The following is a 17,686-nucleotide window of genomic DNA, read 5'->3' on the forward strand; positions in this document are numbered from 1 at the left end:
TTATATTTATATTTACACGGAAAAAAAAAAAGCCTCCTAAGCAAACACTCAGGACACATGCGCACAGGCATCCTGTCAAGACACACACACACACACAGCTGCACACACAAAACGGACTTGAGCAAACACCTATTGCACAAACCTGCCCGACGCCTAAACCAAAACTTTAAACACACACACACACAGAGCAAGCCTTGAAATAACTTCGTGTGATGTCATCTTTGTGCTGCCGCGCCTGGCACTCAGATGTCAGTGTGTGAAGTAGATGTCACTCACAGAGAGGTTTGGCCTGATGCCAGCGGCACTGGAAATGGGTGAAAGGGAACAAAGTGAGTACGACGGTGCAGAGGAGATGGATACGTCGCCGGTGTGTTCTCCTCAGCGAGCTTCAGCGCTGGCCGTGGTCTCATTAGAATCTCTATGTGGGTTAATGTGACATTGCAGTGTGTGTGGTGTCAGTACTCCTCCTCCATATTAGGAGGTACAAATGCAGAGAGACGGCCCAAATGCCGACCGTGGCTGGAATAACAGAAATCCTTTGGCACACACACACACGCAAACGCACACACACACACACACACACACTGCTATGCACACAAATTCTCTGCAATGACAGCAAGAAATAATAAGGTTATTATTCTGAGGGAAAAGGAGAGAGAACATGCTTATACAAGGAAACAAAGGCTGCTACAGTGCACACACACACACAGTCGGGAGCCTCCCATTGGTTATAAACAGCAAAGCTCCACACTGGTCCAGCATTTACCTACACAGTGTCTTTTGTTTCTGCAGGGAAGACCTCACGCTTGTAGATTAGCTCATCGATGTCACCTCTGGTTTAAAAAGCTTTTATTGGTGAAGCGAAAATAGAAAAAGAGAGAGGATGCAAAACACTTTGGAGGTAACTAGCAGGTTGCCAAAAGAAAGAACGAAAGCCTCCCCACGTCATTTCAACTCAGTTTTGTTTGGAAAATCTTCTGCACTGCCAATCGTCCGTCGCTAAACTCGCATGTGTTTAGAAAGAAATTACGTGGACATGAAATCACTTGGAAACGGAATTCAATCAATAAACCATTTTCTCAGCGGACAGTGAGGAAACTGGTTTTATTGACTTTAACTTCTTGTTTTTCTGTCTGTGCTCAGTGATTATTCTACTGGACGCATCGTCAAGCTCACACCTCTCATATGCAAACTGAGGTGAGAGAATCAGTTAAAACACAAACACAAGGCGCAATTTTTGTTTTAAATAAATGGAAAGTTTAGGAAAGCAGTGCACGGTAAGTGAAGCATCGTCATTGTGATAAGTCTGCCAAGAAATAAAACTGCAGAAAATGTGAAGTGAAGTCACACAAATGACCTCAAACACATCCTGCTCCAACTTTTTATTCTACTTAACACAATTTTCCTTTTCCAGGATTAAACTACAAGAACATTTATAGAACGAAATTTACTCCGATTTAACTTTGTTAAAGCTTTTTTTCCCAGATGCAAAGTTCGTTGACGTGATCTACAGAGCAGAGAACTGAGCGAGGAACAGCAAGGAAACGCCGAAAAGGAAGATTTGGTTGCATTGAAAGAGTTGTACAGAAGGATTTTAGCTCCAGAAAGTGTCATGTTAATCAAAATCAGATACTCGTCAGCAGCTTTTTGCACCACAGGAGGTAACGTGACTAATTGGTCAATGGAAACCAGCACCTCAACGGTCCGTCTGACCAAGTCAGATCTGCAAAAAGCTCGTTTTCTTTTCCTCTGATTCACTCTGAATCTTCCCAATCATCCCACACTGATTCATTCCTTCCAATTCATCTGCTAAAAAAATTCCCGTATTGTTTAATATATGGCAGAAAAACTAAATATCGCAACGTCAGCGTTTTCCAAAGTTGTGCAGGCATCATTTCAGAGGTTTGACATCATTATTCCTCATCAGGCAACTCATCACGGGGGAGTGCAAACGGCCCGTTGCGGTACGTTTCTATTGAAATCTGATTTTGAATTATTAGTAAACTGTGAAGCTGTTGCATTTTCAAATCTGAGGAAGGTTTAGATTAACACCAGCTTTGTTTCTGCAAAAATCACCCGGTGTTTAGCGATATTTTGGCAGCGCATGAGACCGAGGAGCAATCTCTCCGACCACTCGGCCACCCTGCTGCTCGGTGAGTGGATACGCCATGTCTGCAGGGCTGTAGAATAACTGAAAATAACACAGTTCCCATGTAGCCGACACGACTTTAAGTCTAGAAACCATGTAGTGGTTTTTGCTCTGAACTTGTGCGACCGCATTTAATCCGTCCACGGTCTTTCTCTCTTGGACCTCTCCAAGTAATGCGAGGCGCTGGTGTTTTTAGTTCTTTCAAAGAATGATATTACGTTACAGTTCATTACAGCTGTGTGTTGTACTTAGAGAAGAATAACAAATCTTGAGCCCGTGCTTGTGATTCTGTGTTGATTTCATTTAAATAACACGGTTCTTCTCCGGCAAACAGAGCTGGGGAGGCATGAAATAGAATAATACACAAAGCGTGCACACCCATCCACACACACATACTTAAGCAACACGTCCATCTGAAAGCATGAGAGTTCACGACATGCTCGCCTTGAAAATTCAAGAAAGTCACATATCTAACAGAAACTGTATCAGCGCTGAAATAACGCAGATTTACTCGTTTTTTGTTCTGTTGCTTTTACGTTTCACTGCACTGAGTCGTTTCACAGTTTTTTTGTTGTTGTTTTTTTTTCCCCCAGCAACCGAGACAGGCATTGTTCTTTTCATCACTTAAAGCTGCAACTGATTTTTGTTTGCCGTGAGTCAGGAGGAATTATGAGAAACGCTGACTCTGTGGCGAGCGTCACACTAAATAGAGACGATGCGTTGGCCTTTGAAAGTGACCTTCAAATTACTCCCCTTCTAAATGTTCTTATTATATTAAAACCATTGTCGATACTCCCTCTGCAGAGGCTCATTGTTATCGACAGATTAACTCATTAAGGGATTAACACAAAGACATGCATGTTCATACACGACGACGCAGAAGACAACGGGATCGTCTTCACCGACGTCCACGCTCCGCGGTCGCCGCTCGGCGTGAGAGAACTCCCAGAGTTGTGTTTTTTTGTTGCCAAATCAAGTCGGACGGACATTTTTAATGCGCGTGACGCCAAAGTGTGTTTTTAGGTTGTGATTTAATGATAGTTTTTTGAAACAAAGCCCATAAAACTAAACCCCTCAAGGTTTTAGTTTGCAGGAGTCTGTCATTATGGAAATCACCGAGAGCGCAGCGTGATACCGCTCGCCTGGTCACACACAGACCGTTGGGGATGTGCTGATTTATCGGACAGATTAGGCAGATTAGGTGCATGTTCCCCGTGCAGACAAAATGAAATACAGGTGTGTGTGTGTGTGTGTGGATGAGTGACAGAGAGAGACGGAGTCCATCCCACAGCCTGGCCTTTTGGGTAATCCCTTCCTACTGATTCCTCCCCTTTCTATTCTTTTATTCTGAATCTGAGTGCAGCTGAGTCAGGACTGGTTTTACAGGTAAGACAGGGCAATACAAGTCTCTCTGTGACTTTCTGTATTCCCCCTCTTCCTCCGTAGCAGCTCGTGGAGCAGGCAGGATGAAAAATGAAGCACGATGAAGTAAAAACAAAAAGAGAAAAAGTCTGAATTGTCATGCAAAAACAACCTGCAATCTTAACAACCTGCAGATAAGTACAGCTACTGCGTGCAACACCGACACCGAGCTGACAGGCAGCAGAGTGCCTCCAGTGATGGACACGCTGTGCAAAGTCAACACTCAGCAGAGCAGACGCCACCACTTTGTGTCTTGTCACACGTCCAAATATAGTTACGACGCCTCTCTTCTCTTTGGACCGCGCAGCATGTGCGAGTGTGTCTAAATCACACTGCACCTTTTAGAGGCAACAGCTACTTTCAGAAGATAAAGATGTCATTACCTCAGAGAGTGCGCGCGACGCTGCAGACGCACACACACAAAAAAAACGATGCAAATGAAGGCTCTCGGAGGCGGCGGAAGGCCGTGAGCAGAGTTATTAGGGGGTTTGACAAAAATCAGAAAGAGAGTGATTAGAAAATAAGGAAGAGCAAAGATTGTAATATGAGTAGGAGGAAGGAGAAGAAGAAGCCTGAGCCTAATGACACTGCACTCTCCTCCTGACTCCATTTATATAACAGCCTTCATGTCTTTCTCCACAAGCATCTGCGTGTTGAAAAAAAAAAATCCTTTGCATGTTCGAAGCAACGTCTTTCAAACTCTTTGCCAAAGAAAACAGCTTCACTTAAAGCAACAAATGCAGCAGCAGGGTCAGACCCACAAGTTTAAGTTTGGGGATGTCTGATAATGTTCATCCATTTATTAGCTGCTTTATCCTACAGGAGGTTTGGAGCCCATTAGAGCCGACAGCCCACTGCAAGGCCAGAACAGAAACACCTCCAACCCATTTACTATCCCCTAACCTACATGCATGTCTGTGGACTGTGGGAGGAAGCCAGAACACCCAAAGAAAACCCACACAGGTGCAGGGAGAACATGCAAACATGCATAATGCTCCGGCCGGCCGGGCAGCTAGCCACGGCACCGCCGAGCTGCCCCCCGGGTCGGATAATATGCTAAATAAAAATAAAACACTGCAGCAGACATCATGGGGCGTGATGTCAATACGGTCCGCTCAGTATTCATCTGGTAAACCAAAGTGTTGATATTGAAAGAGCAGAAGTTTGGATCCACTACTAGAAATTAACAGCTTGTACACTGTATGCTGTTGAAATCTTACTACTTCTCACTTCCTTATTTAGCAAAAGGCAAAATCTGAACTTTATGCTGAAGGTGCATTTTTACAAAAACTCGGGCGATGCAGTCGAACCGACACGTGCCGGTGTTTGTTGTGACAGGACAACACAGAGCATTGTTGGGAAGATATCATAACTCATTAGCGGAGATTAGCGTGTCTGGGTTTGACACTTTATTGTACTTTTCCAGTTCCAGACACTTGAAAGCAATTGTTTGGGCAGTTTAACCCAATTCTGGAACTGTGACATCTCAGTTGATTGCAATTGTAAAAGAACCTTTTAGATATATGCTGCTTTCAACCCCTGCGTGTGCTGAGTAAACCTTAAGACATAAGATAAGCATCTGTATTTATGCATGCATGTGTGTGCATGTGTGTGTAGGTGACAGTAGCGGGGCAAGGTTGATGTATAATGCAGCACGGGTCCAGTTTCCTAAGTCCTCTCTGAGTTTCCATAAACATCCAGCGCTGTCTGTCTGTTAGGTCAGCTCTCACACACACCGACTACATCTCTCGCATTGTGTTGCTGTTGTTAAAACAAGTGTAGCAGTAACTGTAGCGGCGCAAGACAGACAGCTGAGAACTAATTAAGAAAGCAAAAGATCTCTCTGTCTCCGTCTGGCCCCGTTCTCTCATCTGTCCAAGATGGATCGTCACACTTTGACAAACACGGCAGAGTTCGAGCGGATCCAAGGAGTGAGACAGAACACGTTAGTGTAAATGTATGCACACAAGCAAGTAAAGTCAAAGGCACATACCCGTGTTTGTCCTGTAAATATCCGGTTATGTGAAAAACCCCAGTAGCACTTCTGCCTCAGCCAGCTCACAGCAGGATCTATAATTAGACAGAGAGCTCCACTCCCCTCCAGTCATCTTTTACTGTCGGCCACATCCTCTTTTTTTTCTTTAACTCCTTCTCTTTCTTCCCCTCCCTCCCTCTCTCTTTCTCTGCCGCTGCGTGTTGACTCTGCGGAGCGGCAAGCTGTTGATTTCATCATTTGATTTTGCACAGTAGCTGCACCTTGCCGGGGCGGCGAGCGGGCAGTCGTCTGCACACGGGGACGTCTTTTTTAACTCGCCAGAAACTAAATTCAAATCGTTAGCAACGGAAGATTAAGAGAGTCAAAATCGGCCTCCAACTACGAGCAGAGTAAGAAGCAGGTCAGCTGTGAATGAAGTGATAAATCATCAGACTTCTAACAACACAACAGGAGGCACTTAAAGATTCAAGTCAAACAACAACAACATTTCGGTTTAACTCACACGACAAACTTTATAAGAGTCACACTTTGGCCAGTGATGACCCATTAGCTCTCGCCACTGTGGGACCTTCGCAATCCATCCCATAAACAACATGGATTGTAACCATGGCAACGGTGGAGGGGAGGGGGGAGGGGGGGGCAGTCAGGCTGGCAGGAAGTTGAGTCTATAAAAACACAACAATGAGAGAAGCGGGGCGGCTTCCTGTTTAAGAGCTCAGTTTAGACTCCCATTTCCTCCCCTTTCCTCCCCGCATTGCTGTTGTTGTGACACGGCTGCCGCAGTGCCCTTGAGCCGGAGAGTTTCCCCCCCCGTTAGGAGCAAAATAACAGCGAGGCAGCAGGAGCGCCACCCCGACGCCCGCTTTTTCTCACACAACACCTCCAAATCACTGTCCCTCCGCGTATTAGTCAAAAGCTGAGGGCTCTGACATCCATTAACAGCTCGGATTAATGACTAACAGTGGCCCTGAAGGCAACACACTAATGTAATGAACACACACTTGCTTACAAACACACCCATTATGGGAACATGGAAAACTACTAAGTCAGCTATTGACAGCGCAGTTAAGTTGTGTTTCATCTATTTCAATTGTTTGTCAATGGGCTCTGACAAAGATTAAAGTAGTTCTAGCAGACAGCGTTATCATTGTACTCGAAAATGTTTCTTTACACAATGTAAAGATAATATTTCGACATCTAATCTCATCTAACTTTCGGGAAAATAAATAAGCGGCTTCCTCAAAATATCAGACGACATGAGGTATTTACTCACCAAACATAAAGCCGGGATACAGACGCATGGTTCAGGAATGATTCCTGAACAGGAGGTAATAATAAAGGAGAAAGTGTTTCTCAGCAGAGGTCCTCTCAGCTGATTGTTGCTGCTTTTGCAATCATACAGATGCTTGGATGAGTTTTGGGGAAGTGCAGCGGTTTAGTGTTTCTGCAGAGATCACCTGCTGCTCACACAGGTTGCAGCTTTCTGTTCGTTTTACCATGACTGCACGATAACTCCTGGTTTTAGTCGTGGTTGGTTCAGCGTTTGAAGTTTTAAACCTTTAGGAAGAAGACTCTCTGCGTCTGTGATTGGCAGCTCAGAGTGAGCGGCGGCCGACATCGATGTGAACGAGGGACTTTTTGTCGCTTGCGAATTTGGAAATATCACAGAATTTCGCGGCACAGCTGTTGTTTTGAATTTGCGTGTTTGTTGAGTTTGTCAGACAACGCTGTTATAAAATCGGCATTCAGCAGGAGCAGCTCGGAAATGGTTCTGAAGTTGCCGCTGCTTAACACGTCGTCCTAATGGTGCTTCAGTCACCAGCTCATGCTCGTTCCAACAACAGAAACAAAAGAAATATGTAAATGAAAACAGGTTTAATGTAAATACAGTATCTGTGAGTGCAGAGAGCAGGAAAGAAGCAAAACAGATGTAAAACCAGCTGAGGCTGCACTGAAGTGATGAAAACATAGCAAACTCCTTGTTTACTGGTTTCAAATCGCTCCTAAAGTTTAAACCATCTGTGAATGTTCCTCAGCATTCAGCATTACAGTTTCTGATGCATGCTAATGGATTAGCTGGACAACATGCTACCACTGTTTTCCTATTGCTGTGGTAACATTCCCATCAAAAATAAAAGTAAACCACCGGATCTTAAGTTCCTTAGATGCTGGGAGTGCATGAGGACTGTCGTGTTCACTCTTGCAGCCAACAGCAGAACATCTGGTGCACTCCAGAAAGTAAATAAACCTGGTGGACTGAGCTGTTCATTCTGAATGGCTCACCTGGGATTATGTAAATTTTTAGACGTGTATTGGTGTAGAAAATTTTAAAAAAAACCAACAACTGGGAGGCTGTCTGGTTGAGACAGGAAGTAGTACCCGTATGCATTTTCATGACAGCATACATACAAAACATGATATAAAAAGGATTTCCACCGTCTGGAACCGGTCTGTGTAGAACAAAACAGTAACTGTTAATGAAATGGAGTAAAAGGTGTAGCACTCGAGGGTGTATTCACAAAAAAAAAAAAGAGAGAGAAAAAAATCCACAGAATTGCTAAATCAGCCTTGTGCAAGACAGGATCTCTATGAATAGTCTGGTACTGACAGTTAGGATCACATGCTCGCAACTGTGGGAGCTCTGTGAGGCGTTTGGAGTCACAACTGAACTCTGTGACATTGAATGATAAAATAAAATAAAATGCACAATACTTAGAAAGATACGAGTACTAAATAAGTATTAAAATGAATGCAGTTGGTAATATTGGGCACATTTTTGGGAAGAAAGGAAGGATAATACACAGGAGCGAGGTTCAACTTTCAGGGTTTGTAATGACACTCGTTTATTAGGTTGCTAATCCTTCCTTCTTCTTCTTCCTGTTGAATTGATTTTACTTGAGGCTGCTTTGTGACATGAAAAGCTCGAGCCCACATCGTTTCATTCCTCCTTATCTGTTCCTGTCGTTGTCACTCTCTATCTCCACTCCTTCTATCTCTCTTTCTCCCTCCTTCATCCCGAGGAATCCACAGCTGTCACCCTCCATTCGAAGCCTCTCGTCTTCCCGTAGCAGCTGGCCAGACTGTGGTTCGTGCGTGCATGTGTGTGCGCCTGCCTACAACTGTCGCCAAACTATTTCTATATTTACGGCCCGTGCTCTGCTGATGCATACTTGAGCGTTCGAGTGTAAATGGTAGTGTGTGCGGCTGTCAACAAGTCGAAAGAACTGCCCTCCGCTCCTTGTGTGTCACAAGTACAGCAAAGTAAGGATGACCCTCTTAAGTGAAAACATTACATGAGGACACCAGAGGCACCTACATCATGTTTCTGCAAGATATCTGGCTGCAGTGAAGACGGATGGATTTTATGTGAGGAGAAAACCGCTCTCAGATTCTCTCGTCAAAATCTGTCACGTTCAATGCACGAGTGCTTCACAAAGTCAATAACAGATCATCCATAAAGTGTTTCCCCCCCTATTTTTTTAAATATTTGGTCACAGATTACCCCATAATGCCTCTTGACAGGCCCCATACAGCTGGTCTTAACTTGTTACAGTGCAGCAAACGTTTGGATTAACATGTGCAATGCGTTTCTCTTTACACAAATAAAACTGATTAATTATTTATTGTGCAACATCAGCACTTTTCTGTTATTATTATTATACAAGAGCTGCCATTGAAAAAAGTTTTCAGGCAGCAGCTTTGAGAAGATGTGCTAAATATCGGCACGCTAACATGCCCCACAGTGGCAATCATAGCAAGCATATTTCCCACTTTCACCATCTTAGTTTGACCTGACATATAACTTTATTTAACCCTCACGGGGGGAAATTCACAACATATCTAGGCTGGGTAATTCCTGGAGAAACTGTGATTACAGTTACTAAAGCTTGTACAATTCCACACACATTCAGAAGGACCTCAAACCTGCAACCTTCCAAAATAGAGGACGACCCGTCTACTGAGCCACCTCCACCGTGTTCACAAATTACCACGAAGCACAAAGTAGGCTACGGGAAATGTCATTGTCAAATGTCCAAAAAAAACAAAAAAAGGGGGTTGGGGCACACTTAAGTCACAGCCTTTTCATTTTGCAAACGGACTGAACCCCACTGTGTCTCCATCACAGCCAAAGTGGACAAATAAAGGAAGCACACAGATGTATTCAACCTAAACCAGGCGTACGGTCGTCATTGAACAATTGGTTGAACAGGGTTTTAAACCTGGGAGTTTCCCCAGATTAGTTTGCATGGTCATGAAGCAAAGACTTACACACAGATCTGATCTGATGATTGTACTAAGAGCAAGTCAAAGGTATGATAACCCACCCATGTGCAACAAGTACCGAACGTAAAGACAATCCAGCTGATAGCTGTCGAACGGGCGGCTCCACTGATCGTCACGCGGGGCTGCAGCGGAGGGTTATTTCCATTGTCGGTTATTTCCTTGATGAATTGATTAGTTGTTTAAAATGTCAGAAAATTCTGACAAAAGTCTTGTTTTGTCCACAACCTTAAAGAGTAAACTGTCACAGAGGAGGAAAGAACCGTGAAAATATTCACATTTAAGAAGCTGGAACCAGAGAATTTAGATTCAAAGCGGCTATTTGACGATCGACTAACAGCTAAACTAACAAGTCCAAATAGGAAATAAGCAATATGTCTCTTGTGATGTTCTGTTTTATTAAAGCTACACTAAAAATAAAACACTTTTCAGGGTCTATAATAAAATTTGAGCTTGTTTTACTGCTTGATGTCAATCCAAATAGTGATTCTGATGACTTCTATCTGAGCAGGTACAACATTTATCATCAAATAAAAAAACTAAATAATAATAAAAGTACAAGGATGTGGTTTTTTTTTTACAGGCACAGCGACAAGTTGCGAAGTTCTAATAAATCTGTGTCACACCTCGACAACATTCGTGTTCGACGCATGTGATCACAAGCCACAACGTCGCTTTTCTAAATTTGGCTGTTTTCTTCTTGTCACAGAGATTTATGAATGTCATGAGGGCTAGTAAAAGAGGAATCTAAGTAAGTCATTACATCCTGTCCTGCTCCATCTAAACAGGTGCTTTAGGATTCCACCAGGTCCGCATGCCAATAATACACCCATTTACATAACACACACACACACACACGCTCCACAAACACACTGTTCCTCTGTCACCTTTTGCTCGACTTAAGTGTTGCAATTCGCCCCGAAGCTGGAAACTTCAGAACGGCTCATTCATTACGCGAATGCCTCAGCGTGTCAAGAGACAAGACACCAGGTGCTGTTTGACAAGTGACAGTCAATCATCTTCCTGCTGCACAAACAAACAAGGCAGACGAGAGACGTGGCCCCACTGACATCCTCATCTGTTTCCTGTTGCTCTGCTGCTGACCACACTGATGCACACACCAAACGTTTTTTACGTGACACTCAGCCAGCGATTGCAAACTGCTGTGATTTAACCCGTCCGGCTCAGGGTCTCATTTTACCGTGTCGCACACCGTCAGGTGAGATATTGCATTTCTGGCTTGTAGGTAAAAGGGGTACGCTGTGGTTGTGGTTTGTTGCTGGACGGCACGTGACAGCTGGATCAGGAAACGAGAGCAGCGTTGGATTGACAAGTTGGCCGTGCGACATGTTAAACGCAGCACAGGTGAGTGAAGATGATTCTCTGTGTTGCATTAAAGCACCATGTTGACACCAAATCAAACTCTTTTCGCAAACGTCAGACACTACATTGCTCCATATTTTTGGATTCCTGGTGCCACCTCGGGCTGAACAATCGGGATGAAATGTTTCACGTGATGAGGCATTACCACTTGAGACACCATCCAAAGTGTGACTGTCACACAAGGGGGGGCAGCATGACTTTGTAAAACCGCTGGCACTGCAGTTTAAACCCTGGCTCAGATGTTTAAGGTGTGGAACCACAGCGTGAAGCCTCAACCGTGTAGCACACACCGATCAATGTGCAGCATAGAATCGGCTCCAGTTACATGCATTTCAGCTGTACTCTCATTATTTAATCCCCACGTCTTGCATACTACAAATTGCACTGCTTCAAATTGTGATCTGAATTTGAAATCGACTCATTGTTCAGTCCGATCATCTGCAGGAGATCAGCGGTCGTGACAGGCAGCAAACAACCCGAGGCGCTGCTGAATATCTCTTTTAGTGTCTCATTGTTTTTGCAGAATGTTGCACCCGTCAGGAATGTAGAGACGTAAGGAGCTGACAGGAGCGATGCCCTTTTAGCAAATCAATGCTTCCAACAGCAGCAGCACTGGTCATACTGGGCAGCTCCCAGTGCAACATGAGCAACCGTCAGGAAAACAGACCTCTGCTTCAGCCGGATATCTTCAGCTACAATACCGGACATCACTCGAAAAACTAAACGTGAAGAACTTTAGGATTTGAGCGCGTTCAGAAAAGACGTCAAATTACCTCCGATCCCGCTGCACATCTGTCCACTCTCGTTCCATCGCCTGCTCCGTCTCCAGAACATCAAACACATTCTCCACATTTCCAGATAAAGCCACTCAACAGCAGCTCACTCAAAGGGATCTCCTCCTTTATCTTTCCTTGCACACACATCACACAGACCTTTATCACTAAAAAAGCACAGAATACACACTTCTTACTTATAAATGCAATACCGGATGCTACCTGACATAATAATGCCCATCTATTTTCCAACATATACTGACATCGACAAGGAAATTATTTCGAATGAACCCGACGATCTTGCCGGTTATCAGTGGTAAAAAACAATGGCGACTGATACGCTGGTACCCTGTGGTGGAGGGAGCGCCTGCGGTGGGCAGATTGGTAGCTACGAAAAAAACCTACAATCTGCAGCAAAGGCTTCTCCACTGATAAGAACGACAGCAGATCTGCGCTTATCCTGCCGAGGCCTCAGTCCACCCTGCAGCCAGGACACGGTTTTGCTTTAACTCAGCACAATTAGACACAAACTTAGGACAGAATGCAGTCCTGCATAAACACAACTTTGATTATGTTTCCTGCTGGATAAAGAAGAGACTCATCGGCACAGAAATACTGATTTTTTTTTACATTTCCCTCTTTAGAAACAGCACAACAACGGCTAGAAGTAGAGAAAACATTTGTGCAGTATGACAAAGTTATAATTCCATAAATCATCAAGTGGATTTTTTGTTATTTTGCAATAATTGAAAAAAAAAACCTGCAATCAACTCATGCAGCATTTTTCCAACTGCCCACAGATGTCATGGGAGCAGGAGAACACTCTACCTACTCCAGATATTTCACTGCTTACATTTTTAATTAGTCTTCATACTTGTTTCCTATCTGCTCTGTGTAAACACAGCCTGCAGCCCAAAAAGTCCCTGAACCAACAAGTTCACATGACTGTCGGCCGCAGCTGAGTCACTAATGGCTTCACGGTTTCATCCAGAAGGCTTTAATTTCTTTTTACAGAATCTGTTTAGTGCAAATGATCTATTTTTTTTCAATAAGACAAGTGAATTTGATTAAGTATAAGTTTGATCTTTGGTTAAGTTTTCCAACGGAGCCACGCGTCACAAATAACTAGTTCAAGGACCATCTGAAAGTTCGAAACTCAACAATTCTTGCTCTTTTTTACAGTTTCTGGCTCTGGTAAATGGCGTATTTTGAGATTACTTTTGAAAGTTGACACGATTTGTAAGTTTGTGAAAAGACAGCAACACATTCTCTGGTTTAAAAACTGATTTTGAGACCCAATGTTTGACTACAAGACATGTTCACATGGAACATAATATCATGAGGTGGCCGAGTGCCAGAGCAGCTAACAGAGAAACAGCTGAAGTTCCTGTTGCAATTGCAAAACATTAATAAACTGTGTGTGAACTTGGATTTGCTGACTGGACTCCGTGTCTTACTTCATGTCCTCATTTGGTTCATCTTTCCAAAATAAAAAAAAATTAAAAAAAACTGATGAAATTACAAAGATGCACAGAAGAGATAGATGCACAGAATATTGATCCTCGGTGTGTCTTTACTCTTTTTGCAACCTTATTTTTTTTTAACTCTCTTGGTAAAAGTTAACATGTTCCAGGAAAGCAGCTTCATGAATATGCACCGTCACACTCGGCTGTCTGCACGGACAACAAAGGAAGAAGACATTAACATTCCTGCACATGCTCAGCACTCTGGGAAGGGATGAATACACACACACATATATACACACTTAGACACACACACACATAGCCACAGACAAAAAAGAAATCCATATATAAACACCGTCATGGACAAAACCCAAAACCCTTTCTGAAACATTACACAGACGGGTTTCTCATTCACAAATAATTGAAGATGTGGAACCAAAAAAGGAAGAAAAAAAAAGTCAATAATTTGACAATGGATTGTTTGTTTACATATTCCAAAGAAACAATGACTGGTTTTCTTGTGAGTACTTGCTGGTTTTCTGTGCTGTTCGTTAGAGTATATCTGCTTGGACTCTGTGATGCAATCACATTTTTACAGATGCAAAAGATTAAACAACAACCATTGTTACTTGCAGCTAAACGTGAAATTACGCAAACCTCGACTACACAAAAGTGATGAGTAATGATCTGGTTTATCAAGTGTCTCAGACCGCAAACAGGCAGCTGAGGTGCTGCTGGTAGGGTATTTCTAATTTCTTTCCATTCGCAGGGAACACATTGCAGACGATTGTGAGGCATGAGCAGACGAGGAGGCCGAGCTGTTTGCAAAAAAGATGCCGCACGCGTTTAATGTAATTATGCATCTCGTCTTACTGAACATCTCCCACCTGGAACTCAACTCCCTGTTATCTAGCGTCTGTGTGCACATCTCAAGCGAAAGTCTCTAAGAAACCCGTCCATACGCACCACACACACACACACAAAACACCCTGACACACACCCAGACAGACAAAACACATTAAATAAACATGCATTGTGTCATTCTCCTCCTCCGCTACACGGAGTTGTTAAAACCAGCCTGAAGCCGTAAACGTCACCGGAGACAATTCATCGCACACACACACACACACAGTCAGATGTGAGTCCGTCCACATGAGAGGAGATCCTGTTACATCTGCGCCCACGGCCGGCTATCTGATCCGGGGTCAGTGTCAGTCACCTCAGCGATCTGGAGTGAACGTGAGCCGATTCATTAATCTGTGCCGCGCTTCGGGTCAGACTGGATCCAAATACGAGTGGGAGTCCGGTTCAGAAAATTTGTGATTAAGGCCAACGCTGGTCTTTCACGGTATCCGATATCGCAGCGTTACACATCGTCCCCGTGCAACAAGACAACCTTTAAAGCTTCATTTAATAATTAATACATATTTCAAGGTTTGTTCTTTTCATTGAGGGATCCGAGAATATTTTTTAATGAGTGCCTTAACGAGCTACAAACCATCTGAAGCTCCTAGTTTTAAAAGATCTGATATGAAATATTCAGTATTATTGGCTTTAACTTTTACAGTCCTGAACACACGCTGTGATCTGAAATAAAAGCAAATTTGCTTTAATAGAAGCAAATGGTGGAATCTAAGTCACTGGAGGCAACAAAAGGTTTGTTTCTGTTTTTGTTCTTTTTTTCAGATCCAAAGCTTCTGGTTCACTGGGCGGGACTGAGGAGAAAATAAAAGGGTTTTCCCAACACAGGAATAAATGTTTAGCGAAATAATTCCACCGACTTCAGTTCGTTTCTCCACGATTAAGTGCGTATAAGTGCTGGTGTGTGTGTGAAAAAGAAAGCGAGACGTCCCGAGGGGGATGCAGACTGGCTGGAGGCCAACAACAGAGCAGTTACCCAGCTGACCACAGCAAGAAGCCTTCAGCTCAAAGGTTAATACAACATCAATTGATTGGACACACTAATAAAACGACGTTACCTCAGGCCACAACACAAACACTCACACAGCCTCTCTGTCCCACCCAAATACTACGATGTGTGAAAAAAAAAAAACACTGAATAATACACACACACAATTAAGAGAAATGAAAAGCAGACTAATGCGCACACAAACACAGTCCTGCAGGGCCCCTCGGAGAGTATTATATAACACTACCCCTGACATATCAAGTGATTTCATGCACCTACAGGCAGGACAATTGAGCCATTTGTTCAGCGGGTCAAAAATAGCCGCCTCCTTCAATGCCGTCTACTGTTACTACCGTTACTACCACGACCACGGCACAGCTTGCGTCTGCGCCACAGCTCAGCTTTAACGGGCCCCGTAAGTTCAAGATTACCATAATATATCCGCAGGGGTTAATACGGTTGTTGATCGGGACAAATGAGTCAAATCAATTTCAGGGGCAGCTGCTGGGATTTCTGTGACTTTATGGTGTTTGGGAATGAAAAAAAAAAAAGAAGCAGGAAATTCAAGAAGGAGCACAATTTAGTGTTGAATAAACAGTGGAGCGACTGCACGGGAACACAGCTCCAGCATGTTGTTTAGTGATATATTAGCTCTGCATCCAATGAAGACTGAACCTGTTGATTAAATGTTGGAGTGAGCTCAGGTTACTTACGTATATAAGGAAGATTAACAGCAATAAGAAGCCACAAGTCAAGTGTGAATTATTATTTTCTATGATTAGAAACTGGATTTTTAACCGCTGCTTGATGAGAACAAGCCTTTAAATAGTCATCACCAGCTTACGGAAACTGCAATGGACTTTTTTTTTAATTTAAATTTGCATTCTTCCTTGTGCAAATCTGCCTCAAAATACTTTTCTGGAGCCAACTAAGCCTCCCTCAGCTCTCCAATTCAGCAGGAACCAGCGACAAAAAAAAAGAAATAAAGCACCGAGGGATCAGCTGATCCAAGGGTTTGGAAACTACAACCAGGAAGAGGATATGTGATCTCGACCGCAGCTATTACAATCATGCCCGTTGTTATCTGAGTTTGTCCCTCCTCTGTTCAGTGAACCAGAGAGGACACAAGGAAAGACTTACAATTGTGTCGAAAAGAAAAAATGAACAGAGAGCGCGCATGGAGAGGTGAAAAGGTCGGATTTTTCTGCACACGAGGAGGAAAAACTTCTTGAACATTAAGAATCTCAACTGATTCTTTTCACTTGTTGGGAGGAAAATACTGTTTTTATGACTCAGTGAAAGAGTGCAAGTAATAAATATACATATCCATCCATAGAATTGCTATTTGAAGAACAAAGATATGAAGATGTGGAGGCTCTTGTTAAAGTTCTTCAGGCGGACAGAACGTCTGCTTGTTATTCTAATTTGCACGTGTGTGTGAAAAATTGGGGTTAACAAGAGAACCAAGACACTCTAACACAAGTGGGATGTAACCCATGTGGCCTGCAGGTCCATTATAGCGGTCTGTGGAGTTTAAAGGGGGCTCCGTGAGCTCTTGACCCTTTTTTTAAATGGTGCTTTGACATGTTTTGCACATCTGGCTCATGCTGCCGCCGCCGCCGCTCCAGAGACGCCTCCTGGGATAAAGGGCACCGCGAATATGATTTAAAGCGAGCTTGTGTGTGCGAGGAAGGAAAGAGATTAGAGAGGAAGACAAAGGCGAGATAGCCAGTGTCAGTTGACCTGCGTGGACAACACACATGTAACCAGACTCTGCAGCGGCGGCCATGACCTCACTGGGTTTTTCCACAGACACACACACACACACACACACACACACATGGGCACATAGTGGCTGCTTGGTTAGCATACAGTCAGCGGAGCCTGGCACAGCGTGAGCCGGCTTCCATTCAGAGAGTCATGCATTGTAATCCTACACAGTGTGATCACACAGGCATGCTCCGCCGAGGAGAATGCTAATCTAAACTAAAAAGCCAAGGACACAAAAGCAGAGAGCCCGGGCGACTTGTTTGTGATGGGTGGAGCAGCGGATCAAATGCATTTTGATCTCAGGTTAGAGAAGGAGCCATTTGTTTCCCATGTGAGTCAGCGCCGACAAAAGCCCGAGCTGCGGCGATGTTTCTAGAATTCCTTGCATAGTGCAGTGAAGGCAGGACGGAGAAATATCTGCCGTTACGACACAGAGCTGCCATTGTTGTGATGGAAACTTGATGTTTATTGAAGAAAAGTGATCTAACTTAGTCTCTCAGTTCGTGGTAAAGAAGGTGCTGCTTGAAATAGGTTCATAAG

The 17,686-nt window shown here is 43.7% G+C and overlaps 1 protein-coding gene across 5 annotated transcripts in view; it reads right to left on the reverse strand.

Moving 5' to 3' along the window:
• The window catches only part of hdac7a (histone deacetylase 7a), a 63,668-nt gene that overhangs the window by 26,174 nt on the left and 19,808 nt on the right, over positions 1-17,686 (reverse strand). The window lies entirely within an intron of this gene.

Source organism: Stegastes partitus, unplaced genomic scaffold (assembly GCF_000690725.1).
Source record: "Stegastes partitus isolate 25-593 unplaced genomic scaffold, Stegastes_partitus-1.0.2 Scaffold53, whole genome shotgun sequence".
Classification (NCBI taxonomy): Eukaryota; Metazoa; Chordata; class Actinopteri; family Pomacentridae; genus Stegastes; species Stegastes partitus.